We start from the raw sequence: 20,175 nt of genomic DNA on the forward strand, positions 1-20,175 counted from the left end.
CACAGCAAGTGCCAGTATGGTTACATTACTTTTTCATCTAGAATATCTTTTTTCACCAATCCCAATAATACCTCTACTACTCTTGACGCATCAAGGATGAACGCATGACAGTCATCCTAATGGATCAAGACTGGCCATACATGTTGTGGTGCGCCAACATTCTCAAAATGTCAGTTAGTCCAGGGGGCATCTTTCACTTCGACTTTGACCTGATACACAAAGTCTGTTTCTACATGAAGACCTTCCTCAATTGGGTTCCATGGATTTGCTTTTAGATTAGTGTTTTTAAATGCAGAATGTTTCTCTCTCTCTCCTCTGTAGTTCTTACTGTACTTCCAAGCCGAAACTGGTTTCGTCACGCACTTACCTCAGAGTATTACTATTCAGCATCTTGTGGTGTGAACAGATAATGGTTCATACTTCCATGTTTTCCCTCTCATTTCTTAGCCTTCCTTCTGGGGTGTTTAGAAGCTGTTTTAAAGCTTTTTTTCTGAAAGGTACATATTTCAGCCCTATCAATTTATTTCCAGTAGTGTTTATCCCTTCCTCCAAAGGTTCAGACATTTTTACAGGGTGTAGTACGTGGGAATGTTATCAGGATCCCAGCGCTTGGAATGCCGGCAGTCAAAATACAGACATTGGTTTACCTCAGAGCGGCAGTGGTTCGTTTGGGATTCCGACTCCTGCAATGCTATCTGTGTCAGGTTCCCAGCGCCGGCATTCTGTGCAGTGAAGGGATTCCGGCATCAGTATTCTGACTGCTGGGATCCTGAATGGATCCCTAGTACGTGCTCAACCACTGTTTAATTCATGTTACCACCGTGGACTCTTATCCTGGTCCTGTGCGGCTCTAAAGTAGCCTCCTTTTCATCTTTTTAATGCATGGAAACTGGTCTTTCCTTATGACTTTGCCTCAACTCAGTGTGTGTCTGAGTTGGGGGATTTTGTCTTGCAAATTGCCGTAGCTCATATTCCTTGACAATCTATCGGTTCTCAGTACGGTCCCTATGTTCCAGGAGGAAATTGTTTTGGTTTTTCACTGAAATCAGGACATTGTTTTTCTGAATTTTCTTTTGTCTGCTGCATGGATTCTCTGCTAATTCTTTACCACAAACATATGCAGCTAATGAGCACACCATTAAGTGTTGTTTTCATTTGGTCATCATATAAAGTGCGGGTTGAACGGGACCACATAGGTGGCAGCACACTAGGGCAGTGGCGACCTCATGGGCAGCATGACTCGGGGCTTCAGCATAATAGGTCTGTTGTGCAGTCCTCTGTCCAGAGTTTTTCAAGTCTTTTGCATCTGGCAACGCTTGGTCTTACAGTTCTCTTGTCAGGCAGCCTGAGTGCTCCTTCGTCCCATGGTCCAGTGTTCCCCAGCCTTGCTGCATGAGAAAATCGGATTTTGGGTCATTTACCATTTAATCCTTTTTCTCTTAAGCAGGCTGGGGTGACACTGCTTTCCCTCCAACTGGTTTGTTATATTGTTCTAACAGTTTCACTATTTCACTGCTACTCCTTTCCATACTCTTTTTAAAGAATTTTGGGGTTGCAGGTGGGAGGACCTTAGATTTTAAAGTTACAGTAGTTTAAGTGCCAAGCTCCAACCTATTTTTTCAGTAATTTACTCATGTCTGAGCCACTGACGCAGATATTTTTGCCATAGAATGCATTGCGTGGCTGTTGTGTAGGTGTAAGAAATGCATGAATGCTCAGAGGTTAGGTTTAGAGAGAGGGGTTTTTTGCTGTTTACAGAAATCTTGTGCAGAGAGTAATATGTTTTGAGAGAATAGCTTACTTATAGGCTGAGAATGGTCATGTTAATGATAGGCCGATGGTACAAGAAGTATTGTAGCTCATGTATGGCATGAGATCTGTTTTTTTTCTGTTTTCTTCTTCCTCCACTAGTGGCACAGGGAAGGACAAAGGGTGTTAGCCTGGAGAGGAGAGTCTGGGCAAACAGTGAATTACAATTATATAGCAGCCCAGGGCTCCCTCTCCCCTATATCCCGCCCCACGGCCAGGCAATTTTCAGTTTGGTGCTGGCAAGTAAAGGCACCATTTTGAACGGCTGCTTTTATTGGTCACTCATTCCATTTTTTTTCTCTTTTTATTTATTTTTAAACTTTTGAGTAGGCAACGAAAGGCATCCTGTAGGACACCTTTACTTCTGCTCTGACGACCCCCAGTGCTAGTGGCCACAGCACTGGTGACTGGGTTAGTGACTTCAGCCACGACTGTGCCTCACACATGGACATCTACCAGAGCTGCAGCCAGATGCATAAGGAGGACAGATAAGAGCGGCTCCCTGCTTGAATGGAGCTGCATATTCGCAGTTTGCACTGCTGGTGTGGGAGACCACTGGCAGTGGGGGGCTCCGGTAGTTTTTTGCACCACGCACTAGACCACCGGGGTAGCGGTGCAACAGTTACCTGCTATATTGCGAATGGGGAGTAAGGCTCAGGCTGATAGCCACTCGCCCATCCCCCTTGGCACACTCCTTCTCTGAAGACAGCCTGCCACTACTCTCCCTGCCCTCCACAGAGATGAGAAGGGCAGTCAATTACAGATATGCCTGTCTCAGTACTGATTTGGAGAGTCACTTTGGCCTGTCTCTCTGTATAACTCTCACAGATTCTACATCAAGCTCCTCCCTGCCTGTTGGGTTTGTTTTGTGCTTTGAGTGTTTTGTGTGCATGTAATGTTGGTACTTTTCCTGTGTGTATGTTGTGGTTGATATTTGCATATCCTAATATGCAGATGTGGCCATGCTCATCTTTGATGTGATGCAGCATGCTGCAACATTGCTTGCTGCATCAGCCTGGCATGCCATGCGGCATGCCGGATCGCAGTAAGACGAGCATGAGTACATCTGTAATGTGTTTTATCTACATACACATATATACTTACATACAGCGGGTAAAATAAGTACTGAAAACATCAACATTTTTCTCAGTAAATATATTTATAATGGGGCTATTGTATTAAGTTTTCACCAAATGTCCGCAACAACCCATGCAAACCACACATGCAAAGAAATCAAACCATAGATGTCCGTAAATGGAGTTGTGTGTAATAATGTGAAATGACAAAGGGAAAAAGTATTGAACATATGGAGGGTGCAATAAGGCATGAAAAGCCAACTGAAATCTATCAGTAATTAGAAAACAATCCTGTCCCTTGCATTGCAAATGAATATCAGTTAAAAAGGTATCTCATTACCAAGGTGTCACATAAGAAATATCTAACTTTGTGTGGGGGCGTTCTTGGTTTGCATTATGTCTTCCAATAATCTAGCACCCTGGAAGGTGTATGCTCTTGTGTAGCTGTTGAACCTGTACTAGCAGTACTTTCTCCTCGGGTTCAGGACCACAAGGTCACAGGAATCTCTGTCACAGTTCTCTGCTACTACTAGTTCTTCTTTGCTACTACTAGTTCGGAACCTTAATTTACCATTATCACAGGTACAATGTAGTTAGCATATCTACATTGCATAGCATATCTCCAGGTGTGGCCCAGATTACCAGCATACTTACTTAAGTCAGTCTGCCATAGTGCAGCTGTGTGCTCCTTTCCTGCAAATGCTCGACAGAAATGCAGCTATGCGCAGCTTCTCAGACAACACTGCTATTCGCTTTTTTTGGTTGGGTTGCGACTTCGGCCTCGTAACAGGAAGTTAGTTTTTCATTTCTCTCAAATGCTGGGACCTCCACTGTTAGAGAAATCATAGTGAATGTAGAAGCACTGCTAAAGGCCGTTAAATCAGTACTTTCTAGCGAGCATTCCGTGTAGACCCTCAGATTTAGAGCCTCAGTTAAAGAATTATTCTATCCACTACCTACTGCGTATAAGACCAAGTGTGTTGCTGCTCACATTGCCTGTCTCATTGGGTCTTCTATCCTCCCTATTCTGCATATGACTTCCTTTAGGGATCCAGCGGATAGGCAACTGGATAGTTTCCTCAATACAGTCTTTGTTGTAATGCATGTGCGATTACATGCCAAACCCTTGCTCTGCTTGGAGATGGCTAAAACTACTAGTAGCTGCTCGGTAGATGGGGAAGGGCTTAGCTCTGGTACAACAGAGTATAGTATGTTAAGGGGGGCCTCTACCTAAACTGAGAGGAAGCTATTGACTCTGTGTTTTGACATTTTAGGTGTGGGTGTCTGCTAAGGTGACCCGGAATGCCCTGAGGCTGCAGTAGAGGTTCTTATTGGTCCTGGGGGATTGTCATTTTGGTGGCAGCACTCAGGACGACTTTCATCCCTGGTGCAGTCCAGAGGGAGTTTAGAATGGCTACCTGCTACAGTGTTACTGCGTATAACAGCTTTCTGTAGCGGGACTGTGATGCGATGCAGCATGCTGCTGCATACGCATTGCTAACCAGCTCACATTCACTACAATGGCTCCCATTAAAGTGAATGTGTAGTGTGCGCTACAGTGCGCTATGCCACGGTTTGTATGCGCATCCAGGCAACAAACCAAAAAGACACAACTGTGTATTTTGTTCTTTTTTCCCAGATTTAGTAAACCTGGTAGTCGGGTTGTTTGGGAATGAACTCAGTTTAAGGCTAAATACTGTTGCAAGACCGTTCTCCTTCAGGTACTCTAGGTCCCGATGTTTGAAGCTTTGATTCACTAGACAGCTGACAGGCCTACCACTTGACGGAGCAGTCTAACAGGGGAGCTCAGCGTGGCTTCTGCTGCCTTCGAAGTATGTAAAAAATGCAAGTGCTCTCAGGAAGTTCATTTGCTCCTTTCTGGCCTCAGGGTCATTATCCCAGTTCCCTTGTCTCAGAGAGGTACAGGTTTCTATGCCAGTGACTTCCTGGATCAGAAACTGGATGGCTTGTTGCTGCCTCTATCCAAGTGCTAAACAGATACCAGAGGATTCCCGGGTTGAGCATGGAGTGTCTTTGCAATTATTCTGGCTCTGGAATCAGGGGACTTTACTATATACAGATGTAGCCACGCTCATTATGGCTGCAATTAGAGTGCATCAGCCTTGAGAAAGGGCCTAGCAAGGCCTGAAACGCGTTGGAACAGCCTGGAATACTTGGTCTGCTGTGTGTGGAGGGAGCCGCTGCCGGATAATCCAGAGTGCCATTTCCCGGGAGGCTGTTTGGTGACTTAATACACGCTTGTCTGAGGATATTTTATCCTCCTACTATCTGGTAATTGCAACCTTTTTTTCACACAGCTCAACCAGTGACTTAATACACGCTTGTCTGAGGATATTTTATCCTCCTACTATCTGGTAATTGCAACCTTTTTTTCACACCGCTCAACCAGTATTTGCCATGCTGTATGTGCTCCATAAAGTATTTTTAAAATAATTTTATACATCGGAAAGAGTTGTTTATATGGAATATTTGTGCTATCATTCTGTGAAGGAATAAAACGGTGTTGCACTAGGTATTCCTTTCTTTCTATTTTTTATATGACGTCACGAACTGGATTACTGATGAAACCGTCTGCCCTTTTATGACAAGATCAGAGAACCCTATACATGCCTGATTGCAAGTATTTGAAAGGGACGTCTACTCAATATATCTGAAATATTTCTTCCCTATGCTTGATTGTTTAACATTGTCATTTGGCGCCCCATATAGTGTGTACCCATCTTCTGTATTAGAGTGCAGCGATGTTCGGGCCTGCGTCAGTTAACATTGTACCGAGAGGCTAAAAGCCACAGTCCGACGTAGGTGCACAGGGAGTGCCCATGCAGTCACTTCATAGCCACAATGAGTGTGGCTACAACTGTACCTATGCATCTAGAATGCCAATTTTCTAATTTCCATCTGAGACAGTAGCCAGTGCTTCCTCAGATTTGAGGCATTGCCATGTGAGCTGTCCCCGGCTCCTCATGTTTACAGGAGCGTCATGGCGAACAGGGTAGTGTGCCCTTCGACAGAGGCGTCCGTATCCTGCCTTTCCTGGATGTCCACCTTCTCATAGCTCTGCTTCTGATATCCTCAGGGATTACATCCATCTCATGGTAGATCTTCTAAGGTCACACGGGTAGATCGTCAATTGCTGGAATTCTATCTTGGCGTCTTCTTAGAATATGGAACACTTAGGATCTTTACTGGTCTCCAGAGTTCTACACGTCTTTCTTTCAGATAGGATTCAGATGCTACACTCCGGGTTTCACTCCTGTTCAGCTGGAGATTCCGTTCCATCCTCTACTGGGCAGAGGGTAACCTTCTGGCTCTGTCAGCGTTCAGCATCCCCAGTGTCCAAACTTGAGGATTGAATTTCCTAGGCCACCAGGGCATTCACTTGGGCGAGTGAGCTCTGCATCCAGACATCTTCCAGCTACTAGTGTGCGATCGGGGCCTACCAGACGTTGCTATGATGGCATCTCAACATCATTAACTACTGAGATAAGGTTCTCATACAGGTATCCTGGGGCTCATCTGGTGGATGCTCTGGTGGTGCCGTGGGCATTACCACGCATATACATCTTTCCTCCAATGTCGATGATCCAGCGAGTCCTCTGCAAGTTGAAATTAGAGAAGGCACGTTGAACCTGCTGGTTGCAGATTGGCCCCAGCGGTTGCGGTATGCAGATCTTCTGGGCCTCTCTCTCCAGTGCGTCCGTATCTGCGGCCAGATCTTGTATCTCAGGGCCCTGCTTCTATCCGGATTTGGCTTGTCTCACTTGAGACATGCGTCCTGAGATCAAAGAGGTTTTCTAGAAGGGTCATTGGTACCAGCTTTCTTTGACTAGAATTATCACAGCATTTGGTGGACATACTTGAGTGGAGTTTGGCCAGAGGCTTCTACCCTAGATCATTCCGGCTCTCATGAGTTCTTTTTGTTCTGAATACGGGTTTGGATTTGGGCTACCGCCTCTCTTCCTTGAAGGCACATGTTTCAGCCCTGTCTGTTCTTTGCCAGGGGCAGATTGTGCTCTTATTCAATGTCTGGACGTCAGGATGTCCTCCAAATGCAGCTGCCGTTTGTTCATCCCGTGGTTACCTACAACTTATCTTTGGGCTTCTGGTGTTCTCCTTTGGATCCAGTGGACTTTCATTGGCTTAGGTCGTGGACTGTCTTCATTCTTGTTATAGCATCGACACAGGGGGTGCTCCACTTAAGTGCCTTGTCTATTCGTTTTTCCCTCTCTGATCTCACATTCAGGTCGGACTGTTCTGTGGTCTCGCTTAAGTTACCTATGCAAGGTTGTGTCTGTCCACATCAACCAGGAGATTGTGGTACAGTCTTTCACTGTTTGGAAGCCTCTCTGTACTGTATTTAGTGAGGGCTCTCCAGATTTCTGTAGACAGGACTAGAGATTTCCACAGGTCTGATTATCTGTCTGTACTGTATGATTTGTCCTGTATGAGAATGGTCTTATTAACGAAAGGGCAATGGTACGAAAAGTAGCTCACGTATGGCATAAGATCGACGCTGATGTTTCTTACAAAAGTTGATGTACATGTTTCAACTTCATTCTTTTCTGTATCTGGCTTTGGATTTGTTTTTAAAAAATCTCAGTTGCAGCTCATGGCGCTTGACCTCGCCTTTCTTATGTTGGCTGTAGGCTCTTTTACGCTCAGCCTCTGACATTTTGGGCTTTTTAGATTCTTTTTGTTTGTATTTGCGGTAGGCTTGAACCTTCCTTAAATTAAGATATTCAGACGTTTTGGAAATTTTCACGAAAGTTTTCTCACAAATATTATTACGAAACAAACACCTCATGGTACTGTATCTACTATCACATGGCGGTACCGTGTTACACTAATTTTACCGCGCTGATTACACGACAAAATGTAGGATGCGGGTGCCTCCCGTTGTTACACCTCTAACTTTCCAGTAGACTTTGGACCGTCCTCTCTTCAACCCAGTTATTATATTTTTGCTAGCGTTTTATAGTTTTGAAATTTAATGAAGGAGGTGTGGGACCCAGTACTGGAACGAAACTATAGATGTATTCTACGTTAAAAAGGGTGCCAATGCTCACTCACACAAGGCATCTCCCGCTGCGTGTCGTATTGATGCAAGCTCTGCATACATAATGCTTTGCTACAGTGTTTTCTTATGCTGGGTACACACTTATAGATATATCTGCAGATATATCTATAGACTGACCGGGCAGTGTGTTTTGCATACACACTGCCTAATCCATCAGGACTGACATCACGATCGAGGCGGGCATTTACATTCGCCCCCCGCCCCCAGTTGTGCTGTCAATCACCGCCGGCATCTGCAGCAAGTGTACAAGCGTTCAGCTGTCTGCCCGTACACACAGCACGATGTGCCAATATATCAAAAGATATATTAGCCGTCCGGCTGTGCTGCAGGGCCGACACGATATGTCTATGAATGACGGCGTTCAGACATATTGCTAGTACACACTGGCCTATCGGCCAGTGATATATATCGGCCACTGTGTACCCAGCATTAGAAAACACTGTAACTGCATTTCGTATTTAGATACAGCCGCAGTCGTGCAAAGAAATATATGCATGTTGCATATCATTTTAATCGGCACATGTATGAATGGTGTACTGTACTTTAATGGTAAAAGTAGCGGAAAAGATGCTCGGTGCTACCAAGTCATGGCATGGCTTTACTAGAAGGGCTGTGTAATGTGTAGAGAGAGTAGATGTGTGTGGACACATCTGTATATCCATCATGCTCCTTGTGCACCCTATGGAGCTGAAGAAAAGGACTTAACAGGTAAGACCATAAATCATCATCTTCAGAGTGCACAGTTGATCCACAGGATTGACATGGAGTGTAGGTGGTTGTATAAGGTTAAGCTTTTGAGCTCCTAGGATGCTGTGGTCCAACCTCCCCTATAACCCCTCCTCCTGGGCAATGGAAGTCAGTTTTTTGTTTGGTGCGGCAGGAGCCGGTCCACATGTAAAACGGTAGGGCTGTTTTTACAGCCCCAAGCTTTTTATTTCAACTTTGTTATTTTATAAAGCCTTTTGCTGCGTTATGCATTATATATATATATATATATATATATTCCAACAGCCACTCCAACAGCTTCCCACCGGTGCTGCAACATCCGTAACTACGCTGATGCTGATGAATTCGGCATGTGCCAGCAGGGGTTAGCTAGCAGGCCCACGCTGACGACCCTAGGCTCCAGCCGGAGGACTTTCCCACAGGAAATTGCGTTTTTGTACGCAGCCTGGCTGTCTGGGGTTTGAGGCTACCGGACAGTGCTGAAGCGGGACGTCTGCCTCGGGTGCACTCCCGCTAGACCACCAGGGATCACAGGCTCCAGGGTTAAATTTGGACACTGTAGAACCCTGTGGTTGACGTCAACAGTGGGGAGTAGGGCCCTCCACATGTCGCCCCTCCTCCCGGCTCAGGGGATGAATTAACTGTGGTTTTCCCACTTTGAACTGATTGTCCCACTTCCGTTTAAAAGACACTGAGTGACATTTTACAGGTGTCTGCTGCAGTCCTCACTGTGCAGCAATATATGCTCTGTGCGGCAATATACGCTGGACACATCTGTTGCAGATAGTCGCTTGGCGACAATATACTTTTGGGTGAAATTGTTACAAAAGTCTTTAGGAATGCTGTGTTCAGCCTCCCTGTATACCTCTCCCAAGGGCCAGGTTATACAGCACTAACTCCTTCCTACCTCTGTGGTACTGAGTAGTTGTTTAAGTGCCCATTGCAATTGTATAATTTATTACATTGTTTGGGACTTAGTATTAAATATTTCTGTCAGCTCATTTTTATCCTTTTCACCTTTCAACCCTTAAAGGGCTGGTGTGGAATGGGTTTTTCTTAATGTATTTCACTTTTACTTATTTTAAGTGAAGGCTGTCACATTGCTGCTTAATTTACATGGATTGTGTGATTATTTTGTTACGATGTCCATGATAGGCAAGGGTAACAATGCAACTGCTGCACCTGTGTTCATTTCATGCAAAGCCTGTGCTTCAGTATTAACCTCTCAGGACGGGTTGTGTTCACATTGTTATGTTCTTAAACAAAGTCAAGCTGATAAACATGTTTCTATCCTGGAACCAGCACAAGTACTAGAACCAACTTGGGTGGTTTCTTTTACGCAGGTTTTGACACGTACAGTATATAGCGTATCGCTTGGATACACCTGCTATACCTCCAGCTATGAAGTTTCCGCCACAGCCTCTATGGGTAGATGTGTTCCAGGATTTGGCTCAGACCTCGGCTGCCTTTCAACAGATGTTGCAGGCAGACAAGACTGTAGAAATGAAAGCACATAGACGTGTGGCACCGTCCTCACAATCTACACAGCTTTCAGACTCTGAGGTGTCCTCAGAAGATGAGGCTGACTCTTCTCTCCCTGAGTCCCCCTCAGGTGAAGAGGACCGTCATATGTCAGTGGACGTGCCTACATTGGTTTGTGTGGTAAAGTCCATAATGACAATAGAAGAACAGGAGCCACCGCCAAAGCCTAAAGCTCCAATCTTTAAACGACAAAAAATAATCAAAGCTGAATTTCCGCAATCAGATCAGCATACTGAAATGATACGGGAAGCATGGGGTACTCCGAATAAGAGGTTTAAATTGCCAAAGAAAGTAGCTTCTTTTTACCCTCTTCCACCGGTGTAATGTGCCAAATGGGAAGTACCTCCCACAGTTGATGCTTATGTGGCACGTCTTGTACGCACTTCTACATTGCCTACACCATCAACGTCTTCTTTGGAAGACCTGACAGAAAAGTTGAAGCCTTTCTTAAATCTGTGTTTTCCCTTACAGGGGCAATTACAAGACCAGCTCTGGCCTCAGCATGGGTGGTCAGGGCTGTTGCATGCTGGGTGGACACATTAGAGGATAGTCTTTTCGTGGACTCCACGAGATAGCAGCTATCCCATATAACAAATGTAAGGCAAACAGCTGCCTTTTTGGAAGAAGCGACCTTAGACACAGGCCTACTAGCTTCAGCTACCTCAGTAGTATCCTGCAGAGCAGTGTGGCAACGGCCCTGGAAGTCCTACTCGGAATTAATAAGGCATTAGAGGGGGGGGGCGTGGTTTGGCGGGCTAGAGGAACAATTGTGCCTAAGATGAGCTCCTGGGCCTGACTCCCTAATATCACCTCAAGAGTGCTCTTGGTACAGCGATAGCACTTTACACACCCAGGAAATCAATCACTGCTCTGCCTGCAGCCGGGAGGTCGGTTCACAGAGCCGGGGAAGCCAAGGTCCGTTCCTGCGGGTTTCGGCCTACCTTCTCGTTTTCAACTATGCTCAGTGTTATAGCAGTGAACCAACACTGACTTTCTGCTAGCTCCTTTCCTCTGCTGCTCACTTTCCCTCATAGCTGTGATCCCGGTGCTTTGTTTTTCCTACTACACCCCATTTTTTTATTGCATTGCCCTTTCTGAGAAACTTGCCTACTTCTCTGTGAGACAGATTAGGTGGTGACCTGTGTAGGCACAGTCATTACTTTACCTCTTTCAGTAACACTTCGCCTTACTCTGACACCATGGTGCCTCAAGTGTGTTCCAATCAACCAGTCCTAGCCCCTTCCTTATCTCAACACCGTATGATTTAACTTTCCCATCTACTGGGGTTTTTTTTTTTTTTATTCTGATGTGAAATAGAGACTCTCTTATTGTTATGGTGTTTTCTGCTGGGACCTGCTCAATTGTTTTCCACCCATATTTGTTTTCTCTTGGAAATCTGCGAAGCCTTTGGACTCTCGTATGCGCTTCTACTACTCTGACTCATGTCTCAAAAACCTGCAAAGCTTCCGGGACCCTTAAACCGAATATCCTGCGTGCGTGGGAGAAGACGGGTTCCCTCCCTAAACGCCTATCCACATCGGACCAAGTATCTGACTCGGAGGATGCTACTGTGTCTAATGTGACACACTCTCCCGCGGTTATTGTGGCTATTGTAACTAAAGCCATTCAATCAGAGACGAGAACCATCCTGTCTGACTTTAGAGCCGAGTTGGCTGACTTGGACTCTCGTACTGACGCCCTTGAGCACAAAATGGACTAAGTTTGTCAGTACCAAATAGTAGTAGAACAGGAACTTGCCGACGTGAGACTTGAGGTGGAGGCCTATAAAGATCAACTTGAAGATCTTGAGAATAGAAGCAGACGGACCAATTTATCCGTAATATTCCTGAATTCTGATGCCCTTCCCGCATATTTGTAGGGCCTCTTTCTCCATCTAGATCCTGATATTTCCAAGTCTTCTCTCCTTTTGGATCGGGCTCACGGAGCCCTCCGTGCCAAACCTCCTCCTTCACAGCCACCACGTGATGTCTTCCTTCGATTCCATTATTTTCAATCCAAGGAACAAATTATGGCCACAGTTAGAGGTACTCCAGCAGTCACTTATGCAGTGTTGCAACTACAGCTGTTTCAGGACTTAATCCCAATCAACGCTTTGGAAGAGACGGGACCTTGTGAATGTCACTAAGACCCTACGGAACCATTGTATTAATTACAGATGGGGTTTCCCGTTCCAACTTGTTGTTACCAAGGACGGGACTGTGCATGTCGTTAAAACGCCTCTCCAAGGCTATGAACTGCTGCAAAAGTTTGGTATTATTTACAAACTTCGGCTGATTAAAGATGATTAATTGCTAGCTCACCAACTTTGTGCTAAGCGTACCAGTAATCGTATTCATAATTTGACATGCTTCAACAGCTCTACTACATATGATCCCCAATTAATGGCTGCCCAAATTCGCTCATTTTGTGACACTCTCTACAACCTTACCTCTACCGACACTTCCTCTTACTGATTCAGCTGCACTTCGGCAATACTTAGACTCATGTTGCCTCCCCCAAGTCTCCCCATCTCAAGCTTCTGCTCTTAACGCTCTGATTTCTGAAGACAAAGTACTTGCTGCTATCAAAACCTTACGTTGCTCTGCAGCACCTGGTCCAGATGGCTTCACTAGCCTCTACTATATAAAAAAATTCTGCCTCTCTTCTGCCTGTGCTCACGCTTTTCTTTAGTTTACTTTTACAGGGAGCCTCCCTCGACTCAGCCACTACCAGGGCAAATATTATTGTAATCACTAAGTCTGATAGAGATCCGTCAGAGATGGGTAACTATAGACCCATTTCTCTACTAAACATGGATCTAAAGCTGTTTGCTTACATTTTGGCCAATCGTCTCGCTCCTCTCGTCTGTTTGAATTCACCCTGAACAACTTGGCTTCATCCCAAATAGACAAGCCTCCGTTATTACCAGACGTCTCATTGACCTGATTTATCTGCCTAATAAGAGATCTCTTTCGGCCCTGGTGGTGGTTCTCGATGCCGAGAAGGCTTTCGACAGAGTAGCTTGGTCTTTCATTCAGCAAACCCTTCTTTCTATGGGATTTGGGGGTCCTTTTCTTACTGGTGTTCTTTTTTATTTTACAATTCTTTGGCATCTGTTTTAGGTAATGGCCTTGTATCTGGACCTTTTTCATATTAACAATGGCACCAGACAGGGTTGTCCCCCCTCGCCCTTAAAATTTGTGTAGTCATTGAACCCTAAGCTGCTAGAATTCAGCTTAATAAGGATATAACTGGTATTAGAGTGGCCCCCATAGACCACAAGATTGCCCTTTATGCTGATGATGTAAGCCTGACTCTGTCTAACCCTTCTCATTCCCTTTCTACTCTCCTCATGGAAAGTAATTTATATAGTTTATTTTCCAATTATAAGGTAAACTCTGTAAGGTAAGCTAAATCTGAAGCTTTTGATATTAATATCGACACCCCTGAACTTACTGCCCTACAAGTTGCATTCCCACTTCGATGGCAGGATCACAAACTGAAGTATTTGGGTACATATCTCACTAGATCACACTCAGACCTTTATCCCACTAACTTTCCCAGACTGTTTGTCTCCATTAAATCAGACCTCTCTTTGGAATAAACAATTTATTTCATGGCTCTGTCATATGGCCTCAGTAAAAATGTCAATCCTTCCCCGTTTACTTGATCTCTGGCAAACTCTCCCTATATCTGTTCCCACAAACGTTTTAAAACAATTGCAAGGCGATATCAACAATTTTATCTGGGCCGGGAAAAAACCTAGAGTCCGTAAACGCCTTTTACAAAGACATCACACTATGGGAGGTCTCGGGTTACCAGATCTTGTAAAATATTATTGAGCTGTTCATTTAGCACCTTGCATTCTGTGGTATGCCCCACACTCTCAAAGAGATCTATAGAAGCTGACTGCGTATATTACTACTCCTCTCATTACTTTTCTATGGTCTTCTTCAAGTCATCCGGCCCCTTCTATGCGCCTTCCATCGACTCGTCACACCCTTCATACATGGAAATTCTGTGTCAAACGTTCTCATTTACACTCTCTCCACCCCATATAGATCCCTCTTTGGGGAAATCCTGCCTTTTCTTCCGGTTTAGACCATAAGGCCTTCCATCATTGTACCAGAAACAATATTCTCTTCCCCCTCAACATTGCCCCTTTATCTTCCTTTCCTGAATTTGCCTCTCTCCAATTTTCGCTCCCTCACTGTCTCTTTTATCAGTATGTACAGATCTGTTATTTTTATAACGCTCTTTCACGTCCTACCCCCTCCCTTTCTTGCTCCCCTATGCTGCCACTCACATATCACCAAAAAACGAATCTCTTCTGTCTATCAAATACCTTTATCCTATCAACAAGCCCTTAAGGACACGAGTTGTCTTGGGAGAAAGACACAAGTGAGGTTTTAGAGCTTGCTGACTGAGCTAAAATTAGGCTGGCGATTGCAAAATGCTCTATATCTGTTTGTATCAAAGAATATGCGTATACAGTTTATTTTCGATGGTATTTGGTTCCTGCCAGGCTTCATGCTATCTACCCCACAACCTCTGATTTGTGTTGGAGGCACTGTTTTTAAAGAGGAGTATTCTTGCATGTTTGGTGGACCACATTAGTAATTGCTATCAAATCATGTATCTCACGCCAGAAAGAACGGACCTGCTCACTTGTCCGTCTTTTCTGGCGTGAGATTCATGATTTGATAGCAATTATTACTAATGTTCACATGCCTTCCTCCTGCTCTACTCCCTACTATTTAGGCCTGTCCCACATACCTCCTCCCCCGACCCCCCCCCCCCCCAACCCCCGCTCGCCTCAAAAATTAATTAATAATATTCTCAGTGCAGCTAAATGCCATATCACTGCTCAATGGAAGCAACCTTTATCACCCTCCTTGACAGCCATGATCAATGCAGTCTAGTCTACCTATAAGATTGAAAAGATTACCTCAGTTCTGCATGACACTCTAACATTTATTAAAGTCTGGTCACCATGGACTAGCCACTTTCAAGCAGAAGCTCCGTTGACTACCCTGTAGTTTTTGCGAATTCTCAAATGGATTTTGCAGACGTTGATCGCCTCATACTCTTTTTCCACCTCATTACCTCCTCTCCTTTTTCTCTCTCTGTCTCCTATCTGTCCGCTTATCCTTTTTTCTTAACTGTAATATAGCTTATTTTGACAGGATTGTATTGTTGTTGACCTTTTATCCCTGCTTATATGCCTTATATATTTTCCTGTCTGCACCGTTTCTGTATGCATTTAACCTTAATTTTGCATACCTAATTTTCCTGATATTGTTGTCTTGAAATTTGTATTATTTGTTATGCATTCAAAATACAATAAAGATTTAAAAAAATAAAAAATTCTTTTACATTCTGTTTGGAACAGAATTGGACAAAATAGTGGCTACCTTTGTCTTCTGCTTTCTGGTCCTTTCAGCCCCTGTGTAAAGCAAAAGGACAGGCTTATTCCAGACAGTTTGAATGAACTAAAGCTGTTAAGCCTAAAACCAAACAGGCCTGGGCAGCCAGATGTCTGATTTCTAAGTCAGAAGACAAACCTTCCGCCTGACGGCACGATTTCTGCAGTCTGCACAGGTATGGTGTCAATCCACCACGGATACCTGGGTGCAAAGAGTGGGTTCTTACTGTTACACCTTCACCTTTATGAAGCAACCCTAGCCCCCCCACCCCCCTCCCCTCCAAGCCAGTACTTTTGCACCAGGCCGCCTTCAGATTGAATCAAGGCCAAGGCTCTACAAAAAGCAATTCAGACCTTACTGCAATCAGGAGTGATAGAGTGTAAGCTTGCGAGCAGGGCCCTCCTATGACTGTTTGTTTTTACCTAGTTATGTCTTCTAATTGTGTCTAGTTGTAAAGCGCAATGGAATTTGCAGCGCTATATAAGAAACTGTTAATAAATAAACAGTACCGGTTTCTCAGCACAACGAGGACTGGGTTTCTACTCTACCCTTTTCCAGGTTCAGAAGTCCAATGGGTCCCATCGGCCCATTCTCAATCTCAAAGCTCTGAACAAATATATTTGGTTACCCCGGTTTCGTATGGAAACTTTATGGGTTATTACCCTGCAATGGAGCCAGGGGATTTCATGGTGTCTCTGGACATTCCAGATGCCCAACCTGCTTGTATTGAAAGCACTCTCCCATCAGAGCTATCTCAGGTTTGCGATACTCCAGCAACATTTCCAATTTCCGGCACTACCCTTCGGACTTCCTACGGCTCCTCGGGTGTTTACCAAAATCATGGTGGTGATGGCAGCTCAGCTTCATAGCCAGGGGATAAGGATATTTCCATACCTGGATGACCTGCTTATCCTGGCACAATCCCAGGAAACCCTCCTCTGCCATCTACAAGTAACTATAGCCTTCCTGCAGGCTCTTGGATTGCTCATAAATTGGGCAAAATCCTCCCTAGTCCTATACCAATGGATGGTGCACTGGATTCCAGTTTAACAGAAACTCTTTCTGCCACTAGACAAAATATCCACAATACAGATGAGAATCCGCAGCTTGCTGCACAGTGAGAGAGTATCCATCCATGCTTCGGGCCATCTTAATGGTACTCACTCAGGAAAATGAAATGCTTCATGGCAGACCAATTCAGATCCAGTCGGACAACTTCACTGCTCTGCCTACCTCAATCACAAATGAGGCACTCGCAGCTGGATGGCAATGAAGTAGGTAGGCCGCATCCTCAGGTTTGCCGAACGCCATCATCCAGCATTGTCCGAAGGGCTGTCTTTTCGTATGGGCTCTTGCCCAAGGGCCCCAGGAGTATAAGAGACCTATGCTGATAGCTGAGGGTCCCCTCTTTCCAGGGGTACCAGATTTTTGAAAATTGGCCTTGGGGAACCGGAGATATCCGACTTGGAAGCAGTGGTCCCCATCCAAGCCTGTTAATTGCTCTTCCCAGCCAGATATCTCAGGTTCTGTGTGACTTAGAGTATTTCTCCAAAAGCTGGGACTCTCCCTTTTCGGTAGACACTGGAAGCTTGTCTCTACTATGCCCAGAACCAGAGATATCAGCCTTCCAGCAGCTGCTCTCTGCTCCAGCTCCACATGCCTGGTATACAGTTGTATATTTTCGTTGGTGAATTGCTCTGGCTCCAGAACTCTGATCCCCAAGTACCCAGAACCTCCTGAAAGGTGGAATTCTCTTGTTTTTTTATCCCATTCAAAGCTAGAAATATATTTTCAGGAACTTGAGATATCTGCAGTTAAGCAAGCTGCCCCACCGGAAAATTATGAATATTTAGCCCACTCCCCTATCCACCCCTCCCCTACGTATTATACACCCCCCTACCACACTGGAAGTCATGTACCAGGGCTTCTTCATTCAGCCCTATGCCCCATCTACAGTTTAGTCCCATCTGTGCAGTAAAGGAGTTAATGAGCAGAAATTACTGCTCCAGGTCCTACATGCTGAGCGGAAGATAGAACACCCCATTCCACCCACGGGACATCAAAGCCGTCGCTGATAGCACCCCCCACCCTTACCGCTGGAGGATGGGTAAAGGCCCAGTATATTGCTGTGCCCAGGGGCCTACACTGCTGTTAAGACGGCCCTTATTGTCCGCGGTATTCATACCAGGAGTTCTAAATTGTGAAGCGGACTTCCTCAGCCGGCACAACATTCATGTCGGCTAATGGGCAAATGAGGTTTGCCAGAAGTGGACTTCATGGCTTCATGTCAGAACAACAAGGTCCCAGTGTATGGATCCAGGTCATGAGATCCCGAAGCAATCTTTGTGGACGCTCTGTCAGTAAGATGGATATTTTGTCTGGCATATGTCTTACCGCCAATCACCCTGTTGCCCAGGGTGATTTGCAAATTGAAACAGGAAGGCGGTGCTGTGATATTGATAGCCTCTGCAAATCTGTGTACCAATTGCATCTGGGCCAAGCTGGAGCAGTGGACAAAACCATTCCTGCTTCATCAACGACCAGATCTATTGATTCAAGGTCCCTGTCTCTACTCACACCTGGACTGTCTGTCTTTGACGGTGTGGTGCTTGAGTCATCCATCCTAAAGGCAAAGGGATTTTCACAAGCGGTAATTCAAACAATGCTTCAGGCAAGGAAGCCATCCTCATTCCACATCTATTACCAGATCCGGCATGCATATTTCCAACAGTGTAATGCCAGAAGTTATGAGCCTCGATCCTTTAGAGTTTCAAGAATCTTGGCATTCCTTTAATCTGGAACTGACTGAGGTCTCCGCCTAACCTCCCTTAAAGTACGAGTTTCTGCATTATCCATACGGTTCCAGAGGAAAATTGCAATGCTACAGGATGTTCGCACTTTCAGGGAGTGCTTTGCATCCAGCCTCCTTTGTTTCTCCAACAGCTCCTTGGGACCTAGGACTAGTTCTCAAGGCTCTTCAAGCTCCCACATATGAACCATTGCACATGATGAATCTCAAGTGGATGACAGCTAAAACTCTATTTCTACTGGCAATAGCTAGGAGAGTATCAGATTTAGGGGCACTTTTCTGCCGGCCCCCATTTCTGGTCTTTCACCCAGACAGAGCAGTTCTCAGAACCAGGTCTGGTTATCTTCCTAAAGCGGTCTCTAAATTTCACCTTAATGAAGCAATTGTAGTCCCGGCCTTCCAATTGCCGGACCTCACTGTGGGAGATGCATTATTGGACATAGGGCCTAATTCAGACTTCATCGCAGCAGCAAAATTGTTCTCTAATGGGCAAAATTATGTGCACTGCAGGGGGGGGCATATATAACGTGCAGAGAAATTTAGATTTGGGTTGGTTATTTTGTTTCTGTGCAGGATAGATACTGGCTGCTTTATTTTTACACTGCAATTTAATTTCAGTTTAAACACACCCCACCCAAATTTAACTCTCTTTGCACGTGTTATATCTGCCCCACCTGCACTGCACATGATTTTGCCCATTAGAGAACAACTTTGCTGCTGCGAATAGGTCTGAATTAGGCCCATAGTCTATGTACTAAGGATCTATGTGGATCGTACCAGTAACATCAGAAGAACAGATGCTCTTTGTTTTATAGGATGGCCTGCTTATATAAGCAAGATGGCTTCGGTTGACGATCTCATGAGCCTACTTTCAAGCTGATCTCCCGATCCCGGATAATGTTTCTGCCCATTCTACCCGCTCCGTCAGTTCCTTATGTTCAGCCTGCCCTGGTACATCTGCTGAACAGATCTGTAATTCAGACACATGATAATCTATGAATACGTTTCTAAAACATTATGCCTTTGACACTTTTGCCTTGCAGGATTCTGCATTTGAGCATTGGATTCTCGTGTCAAATCAGGAGCGTCCCCTCCCTTAAATTCTGCTTTGGGACATCCCCATGTCAATCCTGTGGATCAACTGTGGACTCTGAAGAAGAAAACAAGAGTTATGGTAGACTTATGATGGTTAACTCTTGTTTCTTCGAAGTCCACAGGGCGCCCACCCTTTATGTGCCTAATTTGAGAATCTTTCACTATGTCCTTCCTTCTGCAATGGAAAAGGGTGTTTTTTCTTGTATGTACAGGTTTTTCTTTTCGCTTAATTCTGCTCATGACTTGTGCTTGCTGACAAAACTGACTTCCCGTGGCCAGGAGATGGGGTTATAGGAGAGGTTGGACTGGAGCATCCTGCGAGATCAAAAGCTTAACAGTTTGGTGCCCGTTCCTTATCCAACCACCTACATCCCATGTCAATCCTGTGGACTTCAAAGAAACAGAGTTAACCATGGTAAGTCTACTATAACTCATGTTTTTCCCATTAGTGTGAAGTAAATTGGGAAAGTGATTTGGAAAAAAAATATCCTTTGGGTTTGTTTGTGCCTGCTTCAGTTTTTTAATCCAACAATTCACTAATTCAAGGAGAAGAACACAATTATGTAACTGGTGATTGATGCTGTTTTATTAACA

The 20,175-nt window shown here is 44.9% G+C and overlaps 1 protein-coding gene across 21 annotated transcripts in view; it reads left to right on the forward strand.

Moving 5' to 3' along the window:
• The window catches only part of AFDN (afadin, adherens junction formation factor), an 866,421-nt gene that overhangs the window by 734,872 nt on the left and 111,374 nt on the right, over positions 1-20,175 (forward strand). The gene's annotated exons all lie outside the window — the stretch shown is intronic.

Source organism: Pseudophryne corroboree, chromosome 4 (assembly GCF_028390025.1).
Source record: "Pseudophryne corroboree isolate aPseCor3 chromosome 4, aPseCor3.hap2, whole genome shotgun sequence".
Classification (NCBI taxonomy): domain Eukaryota; kingdom Metazoa; phylum Chordata; class Amphibia; order Anura; family Myobatrachidae; genus Pseudophryne; species Pseudophryne corroboree.